The 22,762-nt window shown below is 35.3% G+C and overlaps 1 pseudogene; it reads left to right on the top strand.

The window, feature by feature from the left end:
• LOC112679157 (ADP/ATP translocase 2-like) overlaps nt 1–22,762 on the top strand; it is a 28,573-nt pseudogene that overhangs the window by 704 nt on the left and 5,107 nt on the right.

Genomic DNA, 22,762 nt, shown 5'->3' with positions numbered 1-22,762 from the left:
TGAGGTGTATTTGGTCAATTTTATTTATTTTATTTTTTTAAAGATTTGTGTTTATTTATTTGAGAGAGAGAGTGAGAGAGCAGGCTCAGGCAGGGAGAGCTGTAGGCAGAAGGAGATGGAGAAGCAGAGTCCCCACCCAGCAAGGAGCCGATGCTGGACACCATCCCAGGACCGTGAGATCATGACCTGAGCCAAAGGCAGATGCTTAACCTACTGAGCTACCCGGATGCCCCTGTCATTTTTCTTATCAATGAGCACATGTAACTAGACTCATCGCTCTTTACCCAATATGAAGATTCTACATGTACTTCCTGATATTTACTCCTGGAGGGTAGGAAGAGTTTTCCTTGACCCTCTTAGGGTCCCTGGCTGGGTTCAAAAATTAAATGACAGAGCTGGATTAATAGGAGAAAAGCATACAGATTTACTTATTATAAATTTTACATGAAGTGGGAGCCTTCATAAGGAAATGAAGACTATAGGAACAGTTGGGCCTGTGTGTTTTTACTTTAAGGTTGGTGAAAGATAGACATAAAGGAATATGGTAAGTTAACCAGTATGAAGTAATAATAATATTTATTGCATAGTGGACACTTAAGGCTTAGTTTGTTAGAATTCCTCTTGGCATCCCTTTATCTTTGAAGATATAGATGCTTCTTTTTCTCTTGGTATGGGGGAAAGAGCATCTCTCACAGAAGGGTTTTATGTCTTTTTCTCCCATACCTTAGCTTAAAAAATGCAATATATAAGAATGTCATATTTTGGGATACATTGCCCTGAACCCCAACACACTCAAATATCCAGAAACTTTAAAAATTAATTCGAGAAGTCTTCAAATCAGAATTAAAATCATTGTAAATGGTTTCTGCAGTAAAATCAGGCTTTCAGTAGGTAAGGGTAGTCCTCAGTGTCTCTCTCTACCACAGCAGAACACATAAGCACCATTTCAAGGATGAGAGCAACTAGATGTTTGACACAGGTGTGCAAGGAATAGAGGAACATAAATCATATGAAGTCAACTGCCTAAGAAATTTTCAAAAGTACATTTGGTATTATTTATATCATAAGAATCAGTAACTGCTTTTTCAAATCTATCCAGATGAAAAAGAAAACTGCAAATTTTAGAAATGCCAATCATTAGCAGATGCCCAAGGTGTGTAAGATGGTAGATGGTAGGAAAGGGATAACATGGGAAAAGGACATTAGGGCCTAAAAAAGATATTCCAGTAATGCCTAGCTCCTGGTTTTCCAGAGGTATTAAAAATTAATGTATACCTAAACAGAAAGTACCCTGCTTGTACAATAACACAGTAAGAATACATTTCTTTTTCTGCTGGTATCACTAAAATCCTATCCACTCTTATGTGATCATATTTATCAGCTTTGGGGAAAAAAGTTACAAAGAAAATTAAGGCGTTCTTAACAGGCAAGAATGTAGAGTTAAAATAGAATTGCAGGAAACAAAGTATTTATCTTTATTTTTCTTCTTTGAAACCTGTTAATAGGTACATATACAATTATAAAATTTATAATATAAAAACATGTATTCATGAAAACCTAACAAAACATTTTTCATCAAAATCGTAGGTTTATCCCCAGAATGTATGTATGTGTGTGTATGTATGTGTATATATATGTGTGTGTGTGTGTGTGTGTGTGTGTGTGTTATTTATGAGTTGCAGGCTACTGTTGAGTCTTACAGTCTTCCAGTTGATGACACACCAATAGCCACTATGTTGTAGACCCTTTTTGTCAGTGTATTAGTGTTTTTCATTAGTGTACGTTATTGTTTCATTGTATTACTTACCTATGGTTTCTTTAACAAATGACTTAAAACAATGGGAATGCATTCTTTTATAATCTGCAGGTGGGAAGTCTAAGCTCAGTTTTATGGGGCCAAAATCAAGATGCCAGCAGGGCCACACTCCCTCCAGAGGTTCCAGAGGACAATTTACTTCCTTGTCTCTTCAGGCTTTGGAAACTTCATCACTGTCATCCTTGTCTCAGTTCCCTTCTTCCAACACCAGAGCAAGCCAAGTACCATCTGTCTCTGCCTCTACTTCCTTCTTTCCCCCCTCTTCTTCCATCTACTTAGGTCACATGGTCTTTCCTGTGCCAAATCTCTCTCCTCCCTCTACTAAGGACTTAAGTGATTGCATGTAGTGCCCAGCCAGATAGTACGGGATAACCTCACATTCTGAACATCCTTAACTTAATCAGGTCTGCCCTCTCTTTTTAGTCATGTAAGGTAACATTCCAGGTTGCAGAGATTAGGATCTCTATACCTTGGGTGGCATTGTCCAATTTCCACATTTCAAGAAAGTTTAGATTAAGAATTATAGGCCAAGGAAAAAAAATAGTAAATTAAGTTTGAATCAGTCCTTCAATTCTCATAAGAGTGACAATCTAATTAGTCTGATATTATCAAAATTAACATTTTTCCTGAAACTCAATGATGATCCTAAATCTGATTTATGTGTTTTTCAAAAAGGTCCATTTATTTCAAGTACCACTCACTTATGTATCCTGTAGTTAATGTCTTAAAGTGTTGGTGACTTGAACTGATCCATTTTTAAGAAAGATAAAAAAGAACTTATTGATAATTTTTCTACATTCTAGAAAGCAGTTAGGCACTATAGCTACTTTCATTAACCAAGTAGTAGAATAAACTAGAGAAAATATTACCAACTTTCCTTTCTTTCTCATGAAGAGGCTGTTATTTGAGGGTCTTCTTATTTTGCCTATTAAAATTAAATACTGGGCAGCCCGGGTGGCTCAGTCGTTTAGCGCCGCCTTCAGCTCGAGGTCTGATCCTCCCTGCATGGAACCTGCTTCTCCCTCTGCCTGTGTCTCTGCCTCTCTCTCTCTCTCTCTCTCTTTCTCTCTCTCTATTTCTCTCATGAATAAATAAATAAAAATCTTTAAAAAATTAATTAATTAAATTAAATACTATTTTAAATTTAAATTTGTGCAGGAGGAAGTGTTGCTAAAAAGATGCACATCTGCAAAGGTTTTAGGAAATATATGTTTTTATGCACATTGCATCAAGATGTTTAAGATTGATAAGGAAAAAATAATGTTGATTTAATACCTTTAAGGGTAGCCATTGATGTTTTGATTAGTAATCTGGAAAGAAATGTACAAAATGAATATGAAGTTATGTTAAACGTAAATCAAATTTCTACTAGCTATTAATCCCCTGCAATATGTGGCTATGTACAGGAGAAATCTACATGCATAGGCTCAAGAAAGTTAAGCTTCCTAGAGTACTGAGCCTTGTATAATCAAGGTATTATATCTATAATAATGGTTTGTATTATGTTGAACATTGTGTAACAAAGTAAATTGCTGAGGTTTGCTATGGAAGATAGACAAACAATACTTTTTAATTTAAAAATAAACTTCCTTTGCTTCTAAGAGCTTATTAAAATCCCAATAGGACAATTATAGCAAATCATCTTACCTAGAAAAGAACATACATACATTTTATTTCATAATATTATCTCTCCTTTTTGAAAGTAGCCTGAAAATGAATTGAATCATTTTGTTTCATTATCCATTCTCTATTATAGAAAATTTGATATCTGGAGTCACAAGTTTTTTCTTGCTCAGTCTCCCTATTATATTTATAATACATGAATAGGTGGTAATAATATTTTAATGAAAGTACAACATACCACAAATACTGGAGGACAGATATTTTCACACTTAGGCATCTAATGAAATTAAATTTGCCCTGTGGCTAGATAGTGCTGTGGAAAGAATTATAGATTCGAGGTTTTAGTACTGACTTGTTCATTTAGGAGTTGCTTCAACTTTGGGAAAACACTTGAAAATCCTCAAAATTATCTAGAAAGTGAAAGGCACACTTATGTCCATATCAAGTGCTGCAATCACATTATTGGGGGCAATTTTTCTTTCTTTCTTTCTTTCTTTCTTTCTTTCTTTCTTTCTTTCTTTCTTTCTTTCTTTCTTCTTCTTTTCTTTCTTTCTTTCTTTTCTTTCTTTTTCTTTCTTCCTTCCTTCCTTCCTTCTTTTTTTTTTTTTTTTTTTTAAGAGAGAGAGAACAGGGGAGGGGCAGACAGAGAGAGGGAGAGAGAAATCCTAAGCAGACTCCATGCTCAGGGTAGAGTCCAATGAGGAGCTGGATCTCACAACTCTGGGGTCATGACCTGAGCTGAAATCAAGAATTGGTTGCTTAACCCATTGAGCCACCCAGGTGCCCCACACATTCATTTCTTGAACAGTTTTTTTTTTTTTTTTTCATATTTGTGAAGTTATTTCTATGGACCAAGCATTGTCCTTGGAACAGAGAATACTAAGTGAAAAAAATGGTGGACAATGGTACCTGGAGCTCACATTCTATCTTGTATGTGAGAGGGTAGGGAAGAGACAACAGTAGATAAATAAAATAAATGATATCCTGGAATATTAGAAAGTAGCAGTTGTTATGGAGGAAAATGCAGCAGAACTGAAGACAAGGAGATAGGAAACCCAAGGGTGAAGGAGGAGTACTTATAATATTTAAAAAGAGGAAAAAGAAGGCCTTAAGGAAATAATATTTTTGTCAAGTCTTATCGAAGGAAAGGAGTACCCCTTCCAGATGTCTGGGGAAAGTGCATTTGATCGAAAGGCCCTCAGGCAGACCATGTAGGAACAGAGAAAGGGGACAATAAGATTACACCAGGTTGGAGTTACAAGGAATTGAGGGAAGTGCACGCAGCAGAACTGAAGACATGTGAGAGAGAATAATGAATATATTTGTGATTTCCTGTGGAATTTATCTTGATAAGGAGAGGGTTAAATAGATAAGACTGAAGCCACAGGAAATGTTGGTGGTACTCATGGACTGACAGTCCCTGTGAGGTTGAAAGATTATCAGAATCTTGTGCCAGAAGCAGTTAGCTTATAAGAAGGGGTATGGCAGTCAGAGAGGGAGATAATCGAAATTGAGTGCATGGAAGGGTTCTAGATTTGGTAATGGGTAGTTCTAGGAGCATGTTCAGTGAGTGACTGACTGAGGTTGGTGTGAAGAGGACAAACAGGAAAAGAACATTAGAGGAAGGAAGTTCATGGAAATATGATGCCAGGGTGTTGGTGTGATGCTAACTGTGGAGACAGTAGTCATTAGGCACTAAGACAGGAGTGGTGGTGAAGAATGTGATAATAAGACAGGAGTGAAAAACCTTGAATAAAGGACAGAGATGATGTGAGGTGTGTGTAGATGACTAAAAGGACAGACTATGGCTGTGTAGTCAAATTGGCAAAGACTCAGTGCTGGGAGTATTCATAGAAGACAGAGGAAGAACAACTTGGAAGTGGAAATAGGAAACAAGAAAGACTCCTAGCTCATCTCAAGGCTCATTGCTATAGGAGGAAAAAAGTGACTACAATGTAAAAAGGTTACAGGGGAACAAAAAAAAAAAAGAAAAAAGAAAAGAAAAAAAGAAAAGAAAAGAAAAAGAAAAGAAAAGAAAGAAAAGAAAAGAAAAAAAAGAAAAGAAAAAAGAAAGAGAAAAAGAAAAGAAAAGAAAAGGCTACAAGGGAATTAATGTGAAGGAGAGGTCAGGTTTGGGCTTGTTGAAAAAAGTAAGGAAAACTCACAAAGGATGGGGATATAGGGCTTTCTGCTGTTGTCTAACTGTTTGCTTGAAAAGGCAAGAGAGACTTTTAGAAATGTTATGGAAAATGAGGATATAAGAAAGGATGAAAAAAAAACCAGGAGGAAATTAGAATGCAGGATGGAGATACTAACCTAGAAATGTGTATCTTCTTCAGGTGTATGACAGAAGTAGGGATGGAGGGATAGTAAAATCATTTGCACTAATTTAAAGGTAGATAGTATTGGCACAGATGTGAGTGTTAAAGGTAGAGACAGATAGATAGGTGCCTGGGAAATTCACTTCCAATGTAAGAACTGTATGAGTAAAACTGTGAACAGAGTATGTAGGGCTGTAGCTAGTCCATTAAGGTTCAAGGTCTGGAAAAAGATGGTCTAATTTGCATATAGGCCACCCTCTTTGTCAGTAGTAATATATAGTGGAGGCACCTCATAAAATATTAAACAGAAGCCACAGGTCAAACATATGCATGGTATTATGAATAGCTACCAATATTAGAGTATTTAGTGAAAATAGTAAGAATAGAATAAAATGTTAACTAATACTATTTCTGTAAAATAAAAATATATACCTACAAAGCAACAACACAGAGAAGTAAACATAAGAAAACTGTTCATGACTTTGAGATAAGAAATCTTAGTAATGACATAAGAAACATAAAATAATCCATCAGGCTTCAACAAAATGGAAATTTCTACTTTTCAAAAAAACTGATAAGAAAATTTTAAAAGTAAGCCAATTTATTGGAAATATGTACATGTGATATAGGACTTGCAGAATACACAATAAGCTATTATATCTCAATAAAAAACAATTAACTTAAAAAATGACAAAAGACTTGACCAGATGTCACAAAAGAAGATGTATGAATAGCCAATAAGTACATGATAGATGATCAACATCAAAGCCATCAGGTAAATGCAAATTTTATTATATTTATTTATTTATTTATTTATTTATTTATTTATTTATTTTTAATTTATGAGAGACACACAGAGAGAGAGAGGTAGAGACACAGGCAGAGGGAGAAGAAGGCTCCCTGCCAGGAGCCCAATGAGGGACTCGATCCTGGGACTCCAGGATCATGACCTGAACCACAGGCAGATGCTCAACCACTGAGCCACCCAGGCATCCTGGTAAATGCAAATTTTAAAAATATGAGCTATCACTGTGTACCAACTAGAATGGCTACATTAAAAAACCTAAAATACCAATGTGTGGACCCTCATACATTGCTGCTGAGAGTGTAATATGGTTCAGCCACTTGATATTATCTTAGAAAGTTAAAATACACTTATTAATGACACAAGGATTTCACTCCTAGATATTTACCTAAAATAAATAAAAACATGCATACACCATAAGACTTCTACATTAATGGTCATAGAAACTTTATTGGTCATAATTACAATCCGAAAGGAAACTATCAAAAAGTGAATTGATAAACTTTGGTTTATCTATATAATAGAATACTACTGAGCAATAAGAAGTGACAAGAAAAAACATAAAACAAAAGCCTACTGATACATACAACAAGACGAATGAATCTTAGATGCATCATGTAGGTCAAAGGAAGCCAAACATAAAAGAAACATACAGAATTATTCCACTTACATGATATTCTAGAATGGGCAAAACTAGTCTATAATGACAGAAAAACGGTATCCAGACTAAAAGTCAGGCATATTTCTGAAAAGGGCAAAAAAGGAGTTTCTAGAGTGATTGAAATGTTCTACACCTTGATTATTATGGTGATTATATATTTTATAAAAATTTATTCAACTAAAACTGGATTTAGGTATATCTTGATATGGCTGATTAAGAATAAAAACCTGATCCTTTAGAATAGCAAAATAAACATAAGCAAAATATAGATATACAAATGGGAAAAATATTGCAACTCATATCAAAAGTACTAATCTTTTTTTTTTAAGATTTTATATTTTTAAAGATTTTATTTATTCATGAGAGACAGAGAGAGAGAGAGGCAGAGACACAGGCAGAGAGAAGAGCAGGCTCCATGCAGGGAGCCTAATGTGGGACTCGATCCCAGGACTCCAGGATCATGCCCTGGGCTTAAGGCAGGGGCTATACCACTGAGCCACTCAGGGATCCCCAAAAGTACTAATCTTTCTAATGTATAAAGTCTCACTAGAAGTTGTAAAAAAAAAAAAGTCTAACAAGGAAAACAAAAAATGGGCACAGAAAATGAAGGACTGATTCACAGAGAAAAGGAAAGAACAAAAGAAAGAAAAGAAAAGGAAAAAAGAAAAAAAAGTATGTGGTTATTTGGCAGTGGGGTGGAATTAGACTTGGCTTTTAAACATTTATAAATTATTCATCTTCACTGATAATTAGAAAATGTATGTTTAAAGTATCTGGAGATGACACTGTTCAATTTATCAAATTGTCAAAAATCCAAGTTAGAAAACATTTGTCTCAGAAGACTGTGGGTAGATAATCTCAGGCATTTTAGTGGGAGTGTAATTGGTATGTGGCTTTGGAGCATTCTGGAAATATCTATCAAAAATAAAAATGTAGATACCCTTTGAACCAGAAATTCTACTCAGAGGAGCTTTTTCTTAGAGATATATTCACATCTGTGCGAAATAATATGTGTAGGATTATTTATAAACATTAGTTATTATTATTACTACTATCACTAACAAAATTCTAACACAATACAGGAAATTAGAATTCATTAATAGAGCACTGGTTATCTAAGTTCTGGTACATCTATAAAATATTCAAAGAAAATCAGGAAACCCTCATGCTGAATTGGAAAGCTTTCCAAAATACACATTGGCATGAATAAAAGAAAGCATATTACAGTGTGTGCAGATCCCTGTCTTGGAAGGAAAGAAAATAGCAGGAGGTGAAAGAATGTTTTCACAGTATAATTTGTTTATGCTTTTCGGTTTTTGAGCCACATATATGTTGAAGCATTTTAAAAATTAAGTATAGTAATTTAAAATAGTAAGCTAATTGTAAAAATCACTATCTGTAACTCTAAATTAATTACTTTTACAGGTGGACAAAGGCAGTTGTGCTTCATCTCTCATCTTATTTCGGTAAAATATTTACATAATGTGTTTGATGATTCTTAATGATTTGCTCACTTCCCCCATTTAACTAGGCTATGGGTGCTACAAATCCAATTTACACGTGTTTTGGTTTTTCATAGATTCCAAGGGTATTTTTAGCAGAGATCAGGTAATGTAAACGGCCAATTTCACAAAAAAATATTGTAAGGATTAGTGTAATGAAAACAATTAGTCAGAAACGTATAATTTTATTTCATTTTTGAATAATTGAAAAAAAGCAAACAAAAAAAATGTGTGTACAGTATCATCTAAGACCAACGCTCCCCCGCCCCCCCAAAAAAACATTAGGCAAATGTTATTTCATCATGTATAAAGACATTTCTGCCCATATTGTTGCTATTCTTTTTCCCTGTTGACAGATGGTCTTATTATTCTGAAATATTGTGGAAACAACAAGCTAAGACATCAGCAATCAACTGAGAATACAAACAGGTTTCTTCTCATTGGTCTCAATCTGCACTTGAAAGCCAAGTGTGGTTTGTTCCCCTCCAGTTCTGCATTTTAATATTTGGGGTTTTAAATTCATCTCATGTGGTATATACTGGACAGGCCATTTGTAACAATAAAAGATTAGGGGGGAATTGTCAACAAGCAGGACTATATTTATATTTGAGCAATCTTTTTGAAAAAATTCAGTATTTCTTTAAAAACACTAACCAATTTAATGTTCGTCGGTCATCTTTGCTAAAGACAAATGTTTGTTTTGCACAAGAAGTCATTAAAACTTACAAATTAATTGCCCATAACCTAAATTCATATAATGTCCCAGCTGGCATGATAAACAGAATTTTCAGATTTTTTTTTTTTTTAACCTCTACAGTAGTAAGACTTACTAACCGAGTGTTATTGATTTAGAACAGGTCAGTGTTGCCAACTACAGCATGCTATCTATCACAGTGGGAAGGAATGATCTACAACCCAGCAGTCCCCAGCAATCAATGCAGAAGCTTATAAATTTACATCATTGGCTTCTAAAACACAATTAATTCGTGCATGTTTTCCTAGCAGCAATTAGCAGCAGGCAGGAGTTTTAATGAAATAAAGTTGTGATTCCCACAGGGACTATTTATAATGAACATTACAAAACAACAAGAGCTTCAAACTGTTTACATTAAGAATTGATTAATAACAAAGCCATTAAGCTACATATTAGGTTACATATTGTGCCAATTTAAGGGATACTGCTAATTAAGTAATCATAATCGTTTGCATGTGGCATTTCTAATTAACTTTATATCTCTTTAAGTTTTTCCTTCAGGACCGACAGCATTCGAGTGGCATTAGCAAAAGGAACATTTAGGCCATTTCTTGGAATATTGCTTTCCAATAAAGTAGATTTCTATGAAAACACTTGGTTTAATCAGAGTAAGTGGCTTTTCAGGAGAATTATTTTGGGTTGCACCAAGTTTACTCTTGAGGGAATGAATTAACATTAGGTTAGGGTTAAGTAGGATTTCAAAATGTTTCTATATAAATTAAGTTTGGAAAGTAGTTTTAAAACTTCTGAAAAAGTTAAACACTAGAGCTGTAACGCCTAAAAGGATTATATTGATCTGTTTTTTATGTGAGTTATTTATAGAATGCTATATATGCATCTGGGAGGATTCCTAAAGATTGTTGATCCTGGTAGTAAGGGAGGGCTTGAAAGACTTTTTTTCAGTATCTGCGTCATAGGAAATGATATCTCTGCACTAGTCCCACCATCGCAAATAAATTTTGTGACCTATCCCTATTCAAACTAATTTCAATCTATTTTTTTATCACCAAACAGTAGCTTCTATAACTAGCTTATTTTTTTTCTTTTCTCTATTAAATATTTATTTAAATCCTAGTTAAAGTGTACAATATAGCAATCTCACACTTACATACAAAAGCCAGTGTTCATCACAAGGGCACTCCTTAATCCTCATCACCTATTTCACCCAAACCCCACCCACCTCCCCTCTGGTAACCATCCATGTATTGGTGTGTTGTTCTCTATAGTTAAGAGAGCATGTTTTGGGGCACCTGGGTGGCTCAGTCGGTTAATGCCCAACTCTTGAGTTCAGCTCAAATGTGAGATTGAGCCTGCATCCAGCTGGCTCCTTGCTCAGTGGGGGGGTCTGCTTGAGGATCTTACTCCCCTTCTCCATCTGCCCCTTTCCTCCTCTTAGTCTCTCTCAAATAAGTCTTTTTTTTTTTTAAGTGTATTTATTGGTTCGCCTCTTTCTCTCTCTTTTTTTTTTCCCTATGATTATTTGTTTTGTCTTTTAAATTCCACATATGGGTGAAGTCATATGCTATTTGTCTTTCTCTACTGACTTACTTTGTATGAGTAGCTTAATTTTTAACAGCCTAAAAATTTCATATTACTAGTTCTTAAATGTATCAATCATAGAGCATTTTACACTGAGTAACACATTCTAGCCTTCTTTTTACCGTAAACTATAAGGGTAGATTTGATTGTTAACATTATCAATTCCCAGATAAAATGAATTTTCTTGTTCTTGACCAAGCCTTCTTCTTATCATGCTGCACATCTGCATGGAAATGCCTGGACTTTTACTAACAATCCACTGACGGTTCAATTATAATAACTGCAAGACACTGAATGCTTGCTATGTTCACAGTTCTGTGCCAAGACTTAACACGGAAATATTTTGACTAATGCTTAATCTTGTAAAATAGATTTTACCATCATCAGGAGAAAATGGAGAGTGAAATGCTAAGTAATTTTGCTAACTCCGAGAACTAGCAAATGGCAAAGCCAGAATGCAAGCCCAGATGTGCCTAACTCCAAAGAAGTAACAGCTACATCAAACTCCATCTCCAGTTAACCCTATTGCTTCAACTCTTGAAGGACCTGCAGCCATCATCTTCCTATTTATTGACAATAGTGAAGATTCTTTTGAGTATCTAACAAACCATATCTTTTTTATTTGCCACTCATTTTGAACCTTGCATGGGCTCTGCTTCTGTCAAAAGAACATAATAGAAGCAATGCTGTACCAGTTTAAGGGACCACTTCCTCTCTTTTGGAATTTCTCTTTGGGAGTTCTAGACTGACATATAACAATTCTGAGTACCTTGAGACCGCTCTGCTGGCTAGGTCTCAGGTAAGCCTACCGTTCAACAGTTTCAACTGAGCCCAGGCTTTCAGCTATTACCACCAAAGATTCCAACAGTGATTGAAGCTGTTTCAGACCCTCCAGACAAGGCTATCTAAATGTTTGATTCTACCAAATGACCTCTGTGCAAGCCAGGGAGTAGAAAAAAACACCGAGCTACACTCTGTCCAAATTTCTGACCTACACAATTGTGAGGTATCATAAACTATACCTGATTTGGTTGGGAAGATCTGAGCTGGATGCTATAATGATATGACACCTTTGGGGGCATCAGTTGGGTGAGTTTATTTTGCATGGAGGAGAGTTGTTTATTGAAAGGATCCACTAATAAAGGTTCTTATTAAGAACTCTTATCTCTCCGTGTCATTCAAAAAGTAATGATTGGTGATGTTATAATATTCCCATAGAATAAAAGGGTTAAAAATACCAATAGGAAACTTATCTTTTTGTTTTGTTTTGTTTTGTTTATGAGTTTTTTGGCTTGTTTTGGTGTGTTGTTAACACATTCAAACTCTTGAAAAGGGCTCAGATATGTAGACTTCAATTACAAAATAGCTCTGAGAGCTCCTGAAGGAGAAGGTCGGGGTGAAAGAACACAGAGGAAGAAAAATAAAGCAAAGCATATTTTACTCTTTATTTAGTGGAATATTTCCCACATTTTATGATGTGTTTCTGCATTGCTCTACAATAATAAGGCTATTTGCATTAAATCATGCCAGTTATGCCAAAAATAAAGTCACCACACAAGTAGTAAGAAATAAGTATCTAGAAGTATAGCTTGCTATTCTTAATTTTGCATTATATTTGTCTGTGATTTTCAAGAAGAAAATTAATATCTAGCATTTTATTTTAACTTTTTTTTAAAGATTTTATTTATTTATTCACGAAAGACACACACAGAGAGAGACAAAGACACAGGGAGAGGAAGAAGCAGGCTCCATGCAGGGAGCCTGATGTGGGACTTGACCCTAGAAATCCAGGATCATGCCCTGAGCCAAAGGCTCAACCACTGAGCTCAACCACTGAGCCACTCAGGCATCCCTAATTTTAACTTCTATATAAAAAACATTCAATAATGTTTGTCATATTCATTTTAGCATAAGATTAATATCAGAATTTGGTTTTAAGTGATATTTTCAAGATTGAAGTATTTGTTTCTTCATGTTGAAAGTATAGTAGAAACAATTTTCATTAGCATATTGCTATCGCTTATGCAGATTTTTTTCTTTTACATTTTTAAGAGACATATAAAATTCAAGAAGCCAAGAAAAATCTGGGAAAAGTCACGAACATCAGAATTTCCACATGTACTCAACGTTTAATGAGCCAAAGTCTAAGTAATTAAGTACAAAAGGAGTAAATCATGGAACTGTTCATTATAGTATGCTATTCCCCACCCAAACCTTCTCATGTCTTTAGACTGCTTTAAATTTTCTATGTATATGAAAATACACATATACATAAATTTCTAGTTTATGAAATTGTAGTTTCGGATTGCCCGGTTTCTGCTAAATACATATTCAGGTACATAATTATTACATTTAAGAACACTTCTGCAAAATAAATTAAAATGCAGAGGGTCTTTTAAGTAGGTCTGGTACCAATCCCTGTGTATGTGGTGGGGAGGAGGTGGGTTCCCACTTGGAGAAGCAATTCTCAGACACCAACTAGGCAGCCTAGGATTTAACTAATTCTGACACTACCTACCCAGAAAGATCCTCGGATTCCACAGGTTAAATGTTTCATCCTACAAATCCCCCGCTGTCCCCACCCCATCTTCAGATAGCAGTCACAAGTCCAGTTGGTTACCTGCACTTCTGGCAAACTGGTTGTGAATCAGAGGTTCCCAAGACCCTCTCCTCCGGTTCCATTAATTTGCTAGAGCAGTTTACAGAACTAAGAGACATGTTTTACTTACTAGATTACTGGTTGATTATAAGAGGATATAACTCAGGGGCAGCCAGATCTTAGAGACACGGAGAGCAAGGCATGGGGAAAGGGTGCAGAGCTCCCATTCCTCTCCAGCTCTCCAGGTGCACTGCTCTCTCCAAATTTCCATGTGTTCACCAACCTAGATGCTCCTGAAACCTTGTCCTTGTGGGTTTTTATGGAAGCTTCATTACATAGGCATGACTAAGTTATTAACCATTGGTGGTTAAGTCAACCTCCAGCTTCTACCCCTACCTGGAGGTTAAGGGGGTCCTAAAAATTTCCAACCCTCTCATCACAGGATTGGTTCCAAGGGCAACTCATCCTTAGGTGACCTAAGGGCTTCCCAGAAGTCACCTCATTAACATAAAAAAGGACCCTTTTATCTCTCCTATCACAGGAAATTCCAAGAGTTTTAGGAGCTCTGTGCCAGCAACAGTGGAAGACTGAATATAGTTCTTATTATAAATAAAAATATCACAACTTTTTATTATAATTATGCATGGTATTCTGGGTTATAAATCATATTTCCACCAAGTCAAAAGAAAGCAGCAAGAGACCTTTAGTAAAATGCCTATGTTTACAATAGTTTGGGAGGTGAGTAGATACAACAATTAATTTTAAACTTTCTCCCGACTTTATGATAAACCACGTTCCTGCACAAACTCCAGAATGGAGAGTTTACCTTAGGGAAAAACAAAACAAAACAAAACAAAACATAAAAAATATATAACTTTGTAGAAACTAGAAACTGCTGGAATTATGTATTGAAGGGAAGCAAAATATACCACTTTGACATATTGATTATTTTGAATTAAAGTTACTTAAGAAACAGCAAATGCAAGAAGGACACTCTGACCCCCACTATGTCCCTCCGAAAGCAGGAAATAAATCTTTCATGTGAAAGGTACCCTCCCTGTACCAGAAAGGTAGAAAGCATCCTCATCACCAGAGAGAGGAAATTTAAGGCCTAGAAGATTGTATAAACAAAGCTTGTTACTTTCTCACTAATTTACTACCCCAAACCCACACTTCTTTATCTTGTTCATTCTTCACAAATTTATCGTTTCTTTGTCCAAAAGGTATAAAAGCTGCCTGCTTTGGTCATTTTTTTCAGTCTCATATTTTTAGGGGCTCCTATACATAAGAGATTAAATTTGTTTTTCTCCTGTTAATCTGTTTTATGTCAATTTAATTAATAGACCAGCCAAATAACCTAGAAGGGAAGAAACAAAAAGTTTTCCTCCCTCACAATGTATTATTAGACTCATGGCAAGCATCAGGACCGTATTGCACAACTGCATTTTCAGGAGATATTCAATTATAATTTACCAGAGGGGAAGCAGATGGAGAGAGGCCTACATTTCTATCATAGAAAAAGTATTTGGAAGGCCACCTTGTTACTGTTTTGTTTTGTGTAGCCATAATTGGAAGATTATATACTTTACAAAGACGTATTTCTTAGATTTTAGGTGTGCCTTATTTATGTAGTAAGTATATTTCTTAAAATTTTCCTATGAAACAATTGAGAATTTTGTCACTTAAAACTTATTTTAGATATTCCAGAAGACATTACTATTTACATAAAACCTACTTTATAGGTTGGTAATGTCTATACAGTTACCTTATATATATATTGAATCTCCTTCTCATAGTTTTATAGCTTATTTCTTAATGTGCCTTCAGCTCTTTAAGTTAAAACACAAAAGTTATACTGATCTTTTCTGTAACCTGGTTATAAACTTGTGAATACTAATTTGGACATCTTACAAGATGCACTGCCCATTATACCTCTGAACTATTTCAATCAGTCCTGTGTGCTGATGACCCCTAGATCCGATCTCCAAATCCCATCTCCCCATAATATGCAAACCTCTATTTCTAGCTGGCTTCTATCCATCTTCAAGGGGATATCTTGAAGCGATCTCACATTTAACACAAGCAATATTAAACCCATTTTATCATTTCACATACCTTTTCTTGATCTTCTCTTACACACTCTCTTTCATTCTTATCAACACTGGTTCAGTCTACTATATGGTAATTTTCTTTCCCATCTGAGTGATTGCAGTAGCTTTTTATCCAACTCTCCTGTCCATCCATTATTGCCATCAAAATTCTGTTCTTGTACCCCACATCCTTTAGCCACTTTAAACACATTCTCAATCCTAAGCAAGCTTCTGTGTCTTTAAGCAAAGGTTTTTGGAGTGACCAATCCCTCCTGCCTTCCAGGAAATATCATCATTTAAGATTCAACTCATTTTTCATATCAGTACAGCATTTCCTAAAAGGGGGCTAAAATTAATCACCTACTCCCTGGTATTCTTAGTGAATTTAACATATATAATCTGTATAATACTTAGTGTCTGTTAGGTAGTAAGGACTCAAAAATGGTAGTTGTTTTTATGAATTTTATTAAAATGATCTTTGCATGTGTTTGTCTCTTAACCTCCTGAGGGCACAAATTTTATTCTGTTATTTATTTTATTACAACTCTAAGCATACACTTGGCATTTAGTGGGAGAAGCTGTGCATCTACATTCAGTAAATATTACCCTGACTAGGGCTGTAATTTAGAGTTAAAAGTGTTATTTATAATTATTGTCAATAAGAACATACTTTCTAATAGTGATTAGAAAATACTGGTTGATGTGTTTTAATAGTATTATTACTATTACAAACAGGAGAAATATAATTCTGAAAGCTTTAAGTAATGAGTAAACATATGGATATATATATTATATATATATGGAGTTATATTAATATAAATATCTTAAAGTAAGAGAGTTCACACACAAAGTGATGGAATAGTTTCCCATCTCTGAGTTAAATACAATGAATTACCTTTCAAAAATTAGTCATTTTTTTCTCCCAGGTATGTCTGCAAAAATTACATTACTTTTGGGATCTCAACAAATTTGCTTTCAACAAAATATGCTTATAGCTTCTCCAGAAGTATTAGAACAAAACATATTTAAATGGTTGTTACAGCATTGCCCTTGGTTACATCTTTTATCTAGGATATCTGATTTTATTCTGTAGGCCTGCGGCTGAACTGTAAATTATTTTTGTTCTCCTGCGAGAGGATCTCACCATTCCATCAACGATTCAGTTCTGTGTGCAGACTAAAAGGGAAATAAGATATAATGAAATACCCTTAAGGAAAAATTATAGGTGTACTGTAGGTCCGTAGTTGTTCAATATTCTACAGATACAGCACTCTGAAAGACATTATCCCAGTTGTTTAGGTGTGAATAGCATTCCATGGGTGAGGGAATACACATGAAAATGAGAAATGTTCTCATTAATGGTATTATCATTAAATCTTAAAGTGGTTACAACACATAACAGTATATGACTAGATGTTGACGTGTTGGGCAGAACTACTTATTATGAAATACAGAGAATCAGAATGTCCTCTCATTGAGGACACATTAATTCGCCGTTTACAAAATTACAATCAGTCACCATAATCATCATTCTCATCATTAGAACACATATATTCCATATTGCTCTTCTGGGCACTGTACAAATTAGGTTAAAAGTCAACTTAGAAGTTGTTTGCAAATGTGTATTTTATATCATCTGTTGGTTGATTGCTCTCCAATGGCTATTTTTTTATCTATATATCTACCTCTTTATATTCGTATTTTTTATTTGAGCTATCTATGCCCAAGTATTTCAAGATAACAAGAGTTATATTAATCTAAAGAGATTCACACATAAAAATTTTAATTGAGGGTAGCCCGGGTGGCTCAGCGGTTTAGCACTGCCTTCAGCCCAGGCCATGATCCTGGAGACCCGGGATTGAGTCCTACGTCGGGCTCCCTGCATGGAGCCTGCTTCTCCCTCTCCCTGTGTCTCTGCCTCTCTCTCTTTGTGTATGTGCCTTTCATGAAAATACATAAATAAAATCTTAAAATTTCTTTTTTAATCAAGTGCTCTGAAGAAAATAGGATTAAATTATTACTGTATTAGTAATAAGATTTGCAAACTCACTTTTATGATTTTCTGTGTTCAGGTTACATTATGCACTACTAAGGAAGTGAGAGCAGCACGGAACAATAAAGTAGCTACTAGTCACACGAGGCTATTGAGCACCTGAAATTGGCTAGTATGATTTATAGCATGCTATAAGTGTAAAATGTACACTGGATTTTATAGACTTAGTATGAAAAATAAAAAAATAACACATGACATGAATCTTTTTTTATATTAATTACATACTGAAAATATTAATTTTGTCTAAATGGTTAAAATAGATAATTATTAAAGGTAATTTTATTTCTTCTTACTTGTTTGGACTGCTAGAAAATCTAGAAGTCTGTAGTTCACATTACATTTATATCCAACTGCACTGGGTTAGAATGTTTGAAATTCATGTAGCTAGGGTCAGGTAAGTTTCAAAGAAAAATGGAGGAGATTTAGTAAAAGATATATTAAATTAATTCTGTTATCTTCTAAATGACATCCACTGTGTGAAAACTACCTTAAGATTAGACTTACAGGAGCTGTTCTGATACTGTTATTTGTGATAAAATAAAAGTGACAGCCACAGTTCCCCTGTGTACTGGGGAACTGTGACCATTACTTCTGGAGTTCAGATAAAGCCACATTTCCAGGCTATGGGATTCTCTCTTGTGCTGAAATACTGCCTATGTTTACTTGAGTCCAAAACTTATTTGAAAAACTGGGCTTCTAAGATAAATAAGCACTCTTTATGGCCAAATGATCTTGATAAATTGATTCTAGAATTCATTAATATTCTATCTTTAAAGGACGCCAGGAAATAAGATATCGATGAGGAACAGATGAATAGCAAGCTCTGTTATCTTTACCTTTCACATTTCTTATTTCCAGCCTATTTTCCCATATCTGTTTATATATGTGGTTGTAATGAGAATTTATGACATAAGAAGTTTTCTTTTTCTAATTTTCAAACCATATATATACACCATATATTTTCACATCGAGACTTAAGACATATAGTACGTATTGCATTCTTTGTTACTTGTGGCAGAATGACATCAGTCATGTTAATTCACTGTGATGATTCTAGATGGCATATTTTTATATGCCATCTTTGTCATACTTTGGTTTCTCATTTAAAAATAAAAAATAAATGATAAGACGAAATTCTACATAATACAGAATTCTAAAAATACTTGTTAAAGCATTTATTGTACTTTATCTTACTGAATGCAATACCATATCCAGTCTACATCATGTGTCTAATTACTTATTAAGGACTGTAAGCTGGGAAAATGTTCATTACTATTAAATTATCAAGGATGTGATGGTTACTAACAGAATGACTACCTACAAGTTATGAATTATGAGTTTTAAAAAACAATTATTTGGCCTAAATAGAACTTACCAAGTTAACCAGTTTTAACTATTGGAGTACAACATGCTGTTTGTCTCAGCCAAGTAGATGCAAAAAGGAATAGCACAAGACACTTCAAGGGAAAGAAATTGTAGTGATCTTCCCCACCTAGGGCAGATCTTGGATGAAAATGCAAAGTAAATATATTTAGACCTTTTTGACTGACCCCTTTTATTTATTTATTTAAAGATTTTACTTGGGATCCCTGGGTGGCGCGGTGGTTTGGCGCCTGCCTTTGGCCCGGGGCGCGATCCTGGGGACCCGGGATCGAATCCCACGTCGGGCTCCCGGTGCATGGAGCCTGCTTCTCCCTCTGCCTGTGTCTCTGCCTCTCTCTCTCTCTCTGTGACTATCATAAATAAATTTAAAAAATTAAAAAAAAAAGATTTCATTTATTCATGAGAGACACAGAGAGAGAGAGAGAGTGAAGCAGAGAGAGAAGCAGGCTCCATGCAGGGAGCCTGATGTGGGACTGGATCCCAGGTCTCCAGGATCAGGCCCTGGGCTGAAGGCAGTGCTAAACTGCTGAGCCACCCAGGCTGCCCTTGATGGGCCCCTTATAGCAAATCTCCAGCTAAGGGAGGGATTCCCAGCTCTGGCTGCATATTACAACCTACCAGGAAAGACTTCAACACATAAGGCTGTTTGGCCCAACTGAAATGGATTCAATCAATATCTGGTCCAGAAGAAGGGCACACCTCTGTATGGTTTAAAAGTTCCCCGGGGCGGGGGGGGGGGGGGGGGGGGGGGGGGGGGGAGGTCTCCAGGTGGTTCTAGTGTGGACCAATTACAGAACCCCTAATTGAAGACAACCAGAAACCCCATATTCCCTGTTTACCAATATTCTGTTACTGAAGCCTGAAGCCTCTACATTTCAAATGAAGCTAATACCCTGCACCTTGCCCTGCTAATTTCTCACTGCTAAAAGTCACTACTAATTTGTTTCATATTTTCAAAGCCTCATTAGGTTACTGGCCTGCTAATTACATATCCCAAATCATAATAAACCACTAATAGATGAAAATGATTTAATGTGTGCTACCTTTCTAATTAATGAATTTGCTTTTTAACCTAGTATTTAGCATATCCTAAGGCATGAATGGATAAATAAAATATGAATTTTTGGCATTCTCAACTCTATAGAAATACTTTAACTCTGGTGGGACATTCAACTTTCCTTAAGTATTTCTACATGATATTTTTTTTTAAAGATTTTATTTATTCATTCATGAGAGACACAGAAAGAGAAGCAGAGATATAGGCAAGGGGAGAAGCAGGCCCACTGCTGGGAACCTGATGCAGGACTTGATCCCAGGATCCCAGGATCATGACCCAAGCCAAATGCAAAGACTAAACCACTGAGCCACTCAGGTGCCCATCTACATGATTTAAATGGGAGCTCGCTATCCTGCTCCCATTATTAAGGAAGGAGATTGCAGGATGAATATGAAGTGAAAATATTTAAGGAAAATATCATGAAAGGTAAGGAAGTTGAGGATTCAAGTAATATAATATGGGAATCTATGCTTTTTTAAGGATTTTCTCATAGTTATTCTATTACTAAAGTGGAATTGTTAGGAAGAGTGGGTATTTTAAAGAGAATCAGTGACGGTTGATATAATGACAGAAGTTTTTGCTCACTGCTAAGGATGACTGAAAAAGGAAGTATGGATATAATTAATTAATTAGAAATAATAATAATAATAATTAATTAATTAGGATGTTTCCATCAGTGCTAAGGAAGGAGATTGGCCATTTATTGTATCATTGCAGTTATTGTATCATTGCAGTTACATGAGACTAAAGTTAATATGAACCAAGTTTAGAGACACCTATCACTAAAAATTTTTTCAGAGGTGAAATGGTGATGTGATTAAGAAACTGGGAAAAAGTTATAGTCTCTGGTTTCAAATACAAGGGTCAATCATTTATTATTGTTGCTGCTGCTGCTGCTGCTGTTGTTATTGTTATTTTTTAGAGAGGGAAGGAGGAAGCCCAGAGGGGAGGGAGAGTGAGAATCTTAAGCAGATGACCTGCTGAGTGTGGAGCCTGACAAGAGGCTCAATCTCACTGCCCTGAGATCATGACCTGAGTCAAAATCAAGGTCAGTGATGCAACCAACTGAGCCGCCAGGTGTCCCCAATCATTTTTTATTGTTTGACCTTGAACAAGTGCCTCACGTTGTTTGGCTGTAAAATAGGGATTGTGTTTATCTTTACCTCATCAGTTTGTATTTAGGAGAGAGGAGTTTAAATGGGTTAGTAGTGTAAGTAAAATCCTTAAAAAGCACATGGACACAGTAATATATATAGATATTAACTATTATTATTACTAAAAATGTGCAAAGCTACATATGTTTCTAGTTTATATACAATTATATCTATACATGCTGTCATGGTTCCAATTACCAATCTCTTACTCCCAAGAATTTACAAGTTTTTACAATTCAGAATGTCTCGGGCCCTTTTTTTTCCTGGCCTGTAATAAGACATTGCAGTATTTCGTAAACTAGGTTGAATCACTGCACTTTGTCTCATTGTATTGATCTGATATTTTCTATTGAATTGTTACACAATGTCTCTGTCTCTCTGGATGACCTACCTGTCAACCTTTGAAAGTCTTGTTACTATAACTTATTCAATGTCTAATCCATGAAGTTAAGTGTTTACTGCTGGTATTTTTATATCTACTTTATATTAATCCTTTAAAATACCCATTTGGGTAAGTATATTCCCCTGTTGGAGATGAGAAAACTTGGCCTTAAATGTTACATAATTAACTCCAAATCATTCAGCTCATTAAATATCTGAGTAAGAATTCAAACTCAGACATAGATGTTTATGCTCTCATAAACCAAAGTTTATGCCCTGTTGCCCCTGATTTCTTCTTGGTGCTCTAATTTCTTTTTTCTTTAAGATGTTATTTATTTATTTATTTATTTATTTATTTATTTATTCATTCATTCATTCATTCATTTATTCATTCATTCATTCATTCATTTAAAGTGAGAGCAATGGGGAGGGGCAGAGGGAGAGACAGAATCTCAAGCAGACTCCCCACTGAGCATGAATCTCCACCTGGGGCCCTATCTCAAGACCCTGAGACCCTGACCTGAGGCAAAATCAAGAGTCAGCTGCTTAACTGACTGAGCCACCCAAGTATCTCTTGGTGCTCTAATTTCTAGCCACATATTTTAGTTTATTTTCTTTCTTAAACAGATTATTAGCCTTCACCTTTAACTTCAAGGATGAATTGGTATACAAGTTTTATTTAGACAAATACACAGATTGGCTTATAATAATATTTTATTTCATTTAGAAATGTTATTCTCTTATTATTGGTCTGTACCATGATGTAGATCATGAAGCTATAGCAATTTAGTGAACAAGAATTGTTCATAGAGAACTGGCAAGGGTTTCTGAGAAAACCACTTTGGTTAAGAGATGTTTAGAGCAAGAAAAGACTTCCTGTTCTCTTGAGATACATGAATGTATGAAGGCTTATTTCGAACTGTTATTATCATTTTCTATCTGCTTTAAAGGTGACATATTATACTGGTTCAGGCCAAAACTCTGAGACCAGCCTGCCTGGCTAGGTTAATCTTAGAGAGGTCAC

The sequence above is a fragment of the Canis lupus genome, chromosome 6 (assembly GCF_003254725.2).
Source record: "Canis lupus dingo isolate Sandy chromosome 6, ASM325472v2, whole genome shotgun sequence".
Lineage (NCBI taxonomy): Eukaryota > Metazoa > Chordata > Mammalia > Carnivora > Canidae > Canis > Canis lupus.
The sequence above is the reverse complement of the archived record's forward strand: the minus strand, read 5'-3'. Positions and strand labels throughout refer to the sequence as shown.